The sequence below is a fragment of the Solanum pennellii genome, chromosome 1 (assembly GCF_001406875.1).
Source record: "Solanum pennellii chromosome 1, SPENNV200".
NCBI lineage: Eukaryota > Viridiplantae > Streptophyta > Magnoliopsida > Solanales > Solanaceae > Solanum > Solanum pennellii.
The window spans coordinates 30,855,122-30,863,379 of record NC_028637.1 but is presented as its reverse complement, the minus strand read 5'-3'; the positions used below and the strand labels follow the sequence as shown (position 1 = coordinate 30,863,379).

Below are 8,258 nucleotides of genomic sequence, written 5' to 3'. Positions count from 1 at the left end.
TATATATATATATATATATATATATATATATGCATTCTTTACTTAAAAGTTGATAAAAAAAGGTAATATCGTAATTTATTATCAATGTAAATAAGAGAGTATAATAAATCTCCTAACCCTTATCATGTGCCTTTTTTAATATCAAGATTTTTTGTTTAATTTTGAACAAAAAAGGTCACATAATTGAATTAACGTAATTCAGTTGATAATGTGAACAATTGTTTGATACATGACCTGCATCAGCCTCCTTTTTTTCTAGGAAAAACTTATATTCAATTTGTTTAGTACATTTGATCATTTTAATAATGGTTATTATTTATTTGTCTCCTACCATATCATTCTCTATTGCCCACTCTTTCTAGTAGAACGTTGGAAGTAATTGTCTTTAGTTTAGTGACTGAAATGATCATTCAAGACCATAGCTTCTCACTAAAACATCATTATTTCACTCATTGTTTTATCTTCTTATGATTTGTAATTTATGTAATATCTAGGACATTTATCTACCCAATTTACTGTTATCACATGTATTAAGGTTAGTCAAAATTGCACAAACAGAATGAAGATGAAATTGACAGAATATACTTATAATCTGAGTCCATTGAAATTACCGTGTCTACTCAAGAAATTTTATCCCCCCACTGTACCCGAGGTTAAAGATAATTTCTCCCAAGATAAAACAGATTTATCTTGTTAAAGAAGTAGTGGTACCTCAAAAATTTATAACTTCAGCGAACGTAAGAACAGTAACAAGCCACATAGACTCAGTTGATCGACACATTGTTTTATGAGAAAAAATATATGCAAAGAAGAAAAATTTCCAATTTTTGAAAAAATGAAAAATGACTTCCTTTTATAGTCATGTTCAGCAAGAAACATGTTTGTTCAGACAAGTATGTTCAGACCAATTTTTTCTCAGAAAGTTGTCTTTTGGAAAAAATAACAACTTTTAGGAAAGATGTGTCTTTTGAGAAAATTAACGACTTTTTTGGAAATCAGACCGTTATGACCGTTGCACGCGAATTTCAAATAAATTTTGTTGCGTGAAAATTAATTCTGTTATTTAACTCATTCTAAATTAATTTATAAGAGAAAAAAATTGATTAAGGTCACATGATTTGTCAAATTCAAATCCAAATCGAAGCCAAAGCGGAGGTCGATCGACCACCGACGGCGCGAGGGGGCACCTTCTTCTCAAACCTTTAATAAGTAAAGGAAGTGTTTCCTAATATAAGGACAACAATTTCCTTTCTTCTACCGATATGGGATAAATGACTGTTCATTTGCACTTTGCAAATAACTTTTCATTTTCCCTCCAAAATTGGTTCCTCCTCATTTCATTTTTCTCTTCTCATATCCTATTTGCACTTTGCTAAAACCTAACAGTTAATGCCCCTGTAATCTTCCCTTTCATCATTGGAAGGAAGAATTTCTCCCTTATAAATAGTGATGGTCTTACTTTGTTAGCAGAATGTTTAGAATAATTATCTTTTGTTTAGAAAATGAATGTGGTCAACCAAGACGATAACTTCTAATTGGAACTTCATTATTTTATTCTTTATGTTTTGTAATTCATGTAGAATTTAATCCATTTATCTACCCATTTAACTATCCCGTATTCTTCCAATTCATTGCAAGTAAATAAGCACGGTTTTACTTTGTTAGGAGAACGTTGGGAGTAATTGTCGTTTGTATAGTGACTGAACGCGGTCAACATATTGGCCATAACACCCCATTGACACTCCATTATTTCAATAATTATTCTATCTTTATATGTCGTCAAACTCATTTAATTAACCTCTAGGCAATCTCTCTCCAATTTACTACTCCGTAATCTTCTTATTCATTGCAAGAAAAAATTTCTCCCCTATAAATTGTGATGGCCTTACTTTGTTAGCACAATGTTGAGAGTAATTGCATTTTATTTAGTGATTGAACTGGACAGTCATATTGGCCATAACTTCTCATTGAAACTCTATTATTTCACTCATTATTTTATCTTTTTATGTCTTGTCACACATGTAACATCTACTTCATTTTCTACCCAATTTACTACCTCATAATCTTCCTATTCATTGCAAGGAAGAATTTCTCTACTACAAAAAGTGATGATCTTAATTTTTTTATTAGAAAATATACAGTGCATAAAAGTGAGTTAAAAAAAAGTTCTTATTATAGAGTTCTGGATTCAACTCTTGTTCAGTATTTATTTAGTTGTACTTTGAATTCAAGTATGTTGTCTGGAGGAGACAAATTAAGAAGATTATTGCTAGATTTTTTAAAAGAGTTATTTCATGAGATTAAATATCCTTTAAGAAAGAAAAATATATATCCATGTCTCTACCTGAAGATAATTAATTTTAAGTTGTAATTTTAAAATTTCACCAACAAAAACTAGTTGACTTTCCCGTATAAATGTATATCATCCTACAATTTTTTATTTTATTTTTTTAACAAAGACTATGTTATCTAATCACTTGAAGAATATCTACATGTAAACCTAAATTTGTTTTCTATATTGCCATTTTTTGTCATATTTTTTTCTTACAACCATGTTCGGAAATTTTTTTTGAATTGTGGGTCTATTAGAAAAAATATTATTATCACACAAAGATAGAAATAAAATATGTGTACATCTTAGTCTTACACTCCTCAAATTCACTTGTGGGATTATACTAAATGTTCACTATTAGAAAAACCGACATCAAAAGGGGTTTGGATAAACCCATATTTTGAATTGTGGATCAATTACAAAAAATATCTTTTTATTCCGCAAAGGGGTAAGATTTATGTACATCCTGCCTCTTAGACTCAACTGTACATTAATATATTTTTACTACTAATTTATGATATTGAGCAAGACTTCATTATCATAAGTGATGGTCATGTTTACAAAATTGATTATAAATCTTGACAAATTGCCTTACAAAAAGTTAAGGTGATCGTCAAAATTTTGTGTCACAAAAATATGGATGTATCGCCAGTTTGCCACAATATTTTCTGCAACAACGAAAATATCATATTGATTGAGTTGTCTCTCGATACATTTGGCATATTTCTGAAGGAAGTGGAATTGATACACTCCCTACTAGTATTGTTGAGCTCCGCCCAGTTATACTTTGTATTTTAAGAAAATCAAATCATTCTTTTGCTATTAAACTAAAACTATGATCTTGACAACTCTATGATATATATTAATGTGTGTGTAGAACTTTTCCATCCATTTCAATGAAATATCTTTTATTTACTAATCATAAATAACTTGGTTCTACGAGTTGAAATCTCTCTTTTTGAAAAGGTTGAACACGTTCAAGTTTGGCATTTTAGCTAAGCAACTTTGTGACGAATTAACCAATTATGGGATAGTGAGTGATGAACTTGTAGAAATGGTAGTTATGGGAAAGGAAAGTTGTGAAGAACTCTATAATAATAATCTGGAATGTTGTTTATCCATTAAAATTTTCTTAAATTTATTTTCATAAATGCTCTTTCTTGAACTTTTTAGTGAAGACTCCTGTTAATCGATTATAACTTAAAAGAACTCTTAACTATCATTTCTATATTCAACAGTGCTACTCTAGGAATTTTCATTCTTGCAATACAATTTTCTTACATAAATAGTCTTTCCTATAGAAAGTAAGATACGTCAATATTGAAGATGATAGTGTGGGTAAGGTAAGAATTTACCATATTCCCTTTAGCTAATGAGGAAAGAATATGTGGACCATTTTTCTCGAGATGATAATATTGTGCCCTCCTTATTTGATGCACATAATTTATTTTCGTAGCTACAAAATAGGTGAAAAGTTTAATCGATAAGTAGGAGACCTGACATCGATCTATCATCCTGATGTACTTTTACTTGTTCGCGCATTCTTCATGCATGGCGATTCAAATTAAAGGGAAGGATTTCTACCTTTAAGCCTGTGGCATAAGTACTTGAACATGAGACGGGTTTCAATGTTTACCAAATTCCTCCATGGAGTAAATAATCCTTGGTCATTGTGCATGAAGTTCATTTAGACAATCAACAAATTCAATTCTATTGTTCTTAAATTTTTGGAGGAGATAAAAAACTCTTCAGGATTACTTCATCCTTGGTGATCAGTACATTTCCCATACTACCATTATCTACAGTAGATAGAAATTCGATTAATAATATTCTCGCAAAATCCGAATGTTTGTAGTTGTGAAAGGGGGATGAAGGTATTTACAAAATGAGGAACTCACGAAAAATCATGACAATTCCATATATATTTTAGCCATTTTGATAATATTACAAGGTTGACATTTCTTTACCATATTCAGATATTTGCTGTATTACCCTCAAAAACCTTTTTAAAAAAAAATTTTTCTTTGATCGTATAGGCCATTTTATTAATTAACCAAAAATGAAAATAAAATTTAGGCCCAAGCCCAAAATAAAACAATCAAAATATTTTATTTCTATTATGATTAGGGTAAAACCCACTTTCATTAACCCTACCTATAAATGCTAATTGCAGCTTACACTTTGAGCTCATTTTCTTTCTTCTCACTATGTTGCCTCCTTGTTCACGGCTGAATGTTACTCAACTAATTTTTCTCTTGTGGGTTGTTCCAGCTCTCTAATCCAACGTTCTTGTCTCTATTCTTCTCAAACAAGAAGTGTCAATCAACCAAGGTAATGTAACTCCTATCTTTTCCTTCTCTTTTTCATAACCGTTCTAACTCTTTGTTGTTTCTCCAGGTGAAAGAGCTTTTTTCACTGAAAAACTTATCTAGAATTTTGAAGTTTTCTTTCGAGTTTAAAAATCACTATAAGAGAATCAAAGGAAAATCTTCAATTTCTTACCTAGAAGATGTTACTCTATCCAAATCACACATGTACTCATTACACATTACTAATATATATTTAGTGATTTGAGATTAAAATGGAAATTTAAACATGAGATTACTATATTTAAAATAAGTAATAAATTAGACTTTTCTTTGTTTTAGATCAAGGGTGTTATTGTTACTAGTTTGGGTTAGTTTATCTACTATTATAAATAGTAGAAACTAGGTTTTTTTTGGGGGTTGATTTTTGAATGAAATTTTATTTTTATACTTCTTTGTGAGTTTGGGGAAACCCTCATATCTGTTCAATTGAAACTTCTTGATAAGTCTTCACTTGTATGAGTTCAATTTCTTTTTACCCTTAGAGTTTATTCTAGCAAACAAATATCTTTTAGTTGCTAGATCATCCTTTTTTCTTCTTCTGAATCTCTCTGTCTTTCTTGCTACTTCTTGATAGTATATTTTGTTTGATTGATTGTAGTTAGCTTTATTGTTTTTGCATTTAGGATTACATCAATTGGTAACTCTCCCTCTACTTTTCTATTTCTAAACCATAATTCTTGCTTGCTTGATTGTGGTACTAGGCAAGTCTATCCTTCAAGGAATAATCAAATTAAATCATCAAGATTTTTTTGTCACCGCTGGAAATTGTACTTGATACCTCATGGTTCTCAACTCACTTCCTTGACGACCAGGTAATGTTTTGATTGTATGCTAAAAAAATTATATTTCTGATGCAAAAGGAAATTTCCTCTAGTGAAAAATATATTGTATTGTCTCTTTATTATGTTCCATGAACCTACTACTCTAGGTAGGTATTAAGTGAAATTTGATGCACCTCTAATATCTGAAGATCTTTATGTTTTCATAATCCAATTATTAGGCCAAGTATTGGATGTATACATGTCATCTATACCTCCATTCCTTCTCGCCCTGATCCAAAAATTTAAGAAAATTGTCCCTAACTAGCTTAGAATTTACACGTAGTTGTTGTTTATATCAATTTTTTTTTTGACAAATGCCTTTATCACAATTTCCACATAATGCCTCATAATGTAATTTTATACTAGTATGATCAATATACGGATATATTTGATATTCACTTAAATTTTTCTTAGTTTGGTATTGGATTACTTAGCATTGGGTATTTAGTGGGTGTGCAGGAGTTATTATTGTCCAAATATCTAGAGCAAAGAGTCACTTGGCTTGTACCACAATGATCCATAGCTTATGTAAAAATATAGGATATAAATGAAAATTAATAATATTTTTTTGTATACATAAGTATTTGGGCGATCTATTAAATGTTGAGACATTTAATACTAGAATTTTGGTATTTTTAATGAGTATGATTTGCGTACGTTCACCGCAATGATATTAAAACCCAATGTAAAATTTTCCTAAGCTACAAAGTGTGTTGCGCTCGTTCGGGAGGATGTTTCCCACTAATTATGACTTTCCAAATTGTTACACTTTTCTTGTGGATGTGATTCATCTCATAGAGTTCCATAAAATTTCGGTGTCTATAAATGCCCCCTACTTCTAGGCTTGTCAGCGTGTAGACTCGATAAAATCTAATACGAGACTTGAAGTACCCTTAAAATTAGAGTTTCAGTCTTTTGGGTTAGTGGATTCAGATTTGCATTTGATTTTTGAGAGAGAAGATGAAGGCTAAATTGGGTCACACTAAGTGTGCCAATTTATTTGCAATTTTTTTGTCCCAAATACAAAAATATATTGCAATCAATTAGTTATAAAAAAGAATAATTTTGTTCATAAAGATTGTGAGTACAAATATGTTTATTACTTGTTTCCTCTCTCTTAAGATTTCTCGGTGATTCAAGGGTTATTAGTCTCACTCAAACTAAGGATGATGTGGACCTCCGTAGGATTTATTTGATCTCCATGAAATGATTTTATGGATCTTATTAAAAAAATTGGTTGCCAAGAAGAGTGCACCCACATCATAATAACTTTACGAATATTTCATGAATATATGAATTTTTAAAAATGCCTATTCAAAGAAATATATTGCACTATATATAAGTAGTCTCTAAGAACCTTAAATAAAATTGGACTCATATTGTAGAGTGCCACATAATTTTGATATCTCAAATGTCGAATTCATAAATAAATTGGACTCATCTCACTTTAGCAAGGTACTCAATAACACCTCCAAGCACATTTGGGAAAGTAGTTTCACTCTCCTATCGAAATGTGGACACGAGATCCAATTTCTCATATTCCTCGACAGTACAACATATCTGCCTTTGCAGATCTAGCGAGGCACGAACAATGTGCTCAAGCATACTAGCTTTAACTTCAGATTGAGCAGAGCATTCATTATTTACAAAAGTAGACCGCAAATAAGTAATTAGTCTTGGAATCAGTCTTGAATATTTGAAATAGAGATGTGTTGTAACAACATAATCTAGAACTACATCTCCAAGATATTCCAAGTGCTAATAGCATCGTGGAATCTCAGGTAGAATGTAAGATCCGTGAGTCAGGGCTTTAATAAACAGCGAAAGGTCGTGAAACATGTAATGTAGCAGTGATTTAAAAGTGTCGTACATTGACTAGCTTCTTATCATTCACGATGAAGTGAATTTGCATAGCAGCATCAATAAAATCAACGTCCACCCCAATCCCTTTCATTAATGATAAAGCTGCTACTTTGTCCGCCCGAGCTGAGGTAGGCACCTATTAGTGCCTCAGCTCCTATGGGGAAGTAGAAACGTTATCATTTCTGAAATGGTTTGGATTGCACATTGACTTTGTTGATGCACCTATGCAGTATGAATGCTAAGAAGATAGTTAATGTCTGGTAATTTGAATTCCTACTACTTACAAGTTCGCTGATCCTTTAGTGCTTGTTGAAGCTCTAACTCAAGGATCATATATGCTACCTGAGATTTCACGATGATATCAACAGTAGGAATTCTTGGAGATGCAGTGCTAGATTACGTTGTTACAACACATTTTTATTTCAAATATTTGAATTGACTCCATGACTAATTATTGATTTGAGGTTTACTTCTGTAAACAATGACTGATATGCTCAATCTGCAGTTAAGACTGGCATGCACAAAAAAGTTTTTAATGCCTCGCCAAATCTGCAGAGACAGATGTACTGTTGAGAATTTGGATCTTCTGTCCACGTTCGAATGGGAAGCTGAAACTACTTTTCAAAGGTTCTTGGAGATGTTGTTGGTGCGACCTTTGTTGATTCTAGCTTTGACAAAGATACTTAATACATTTCTTAACATAAGACCTCTTGTAGAACCGTTGGTTACACCTCCAACAATAAAACTCCAACCAATAAGAGAGTTTAGTTACTATGTGCCTAGAAAGGTTATTTAAAAGAGAAATCAGTTTCTTCATGAGACAGAGACTCGACATTTGTAGACATTCAAATTGTGTGGGACTCTACCAGATGA

General features: G+C 31.4%; 1 pseudogene; it reads left to right on the top strand.

The window, feature by feature from the left end:
- The window catches only part of LOC107019548, a 29,093-nt pseudogene extending 21,135 nt beyond the window's left edge, over nucleotides 1–7,958 (top strand).
- Nucleotides 7,959–8,258: the final 300 nt, after the last annotated feature.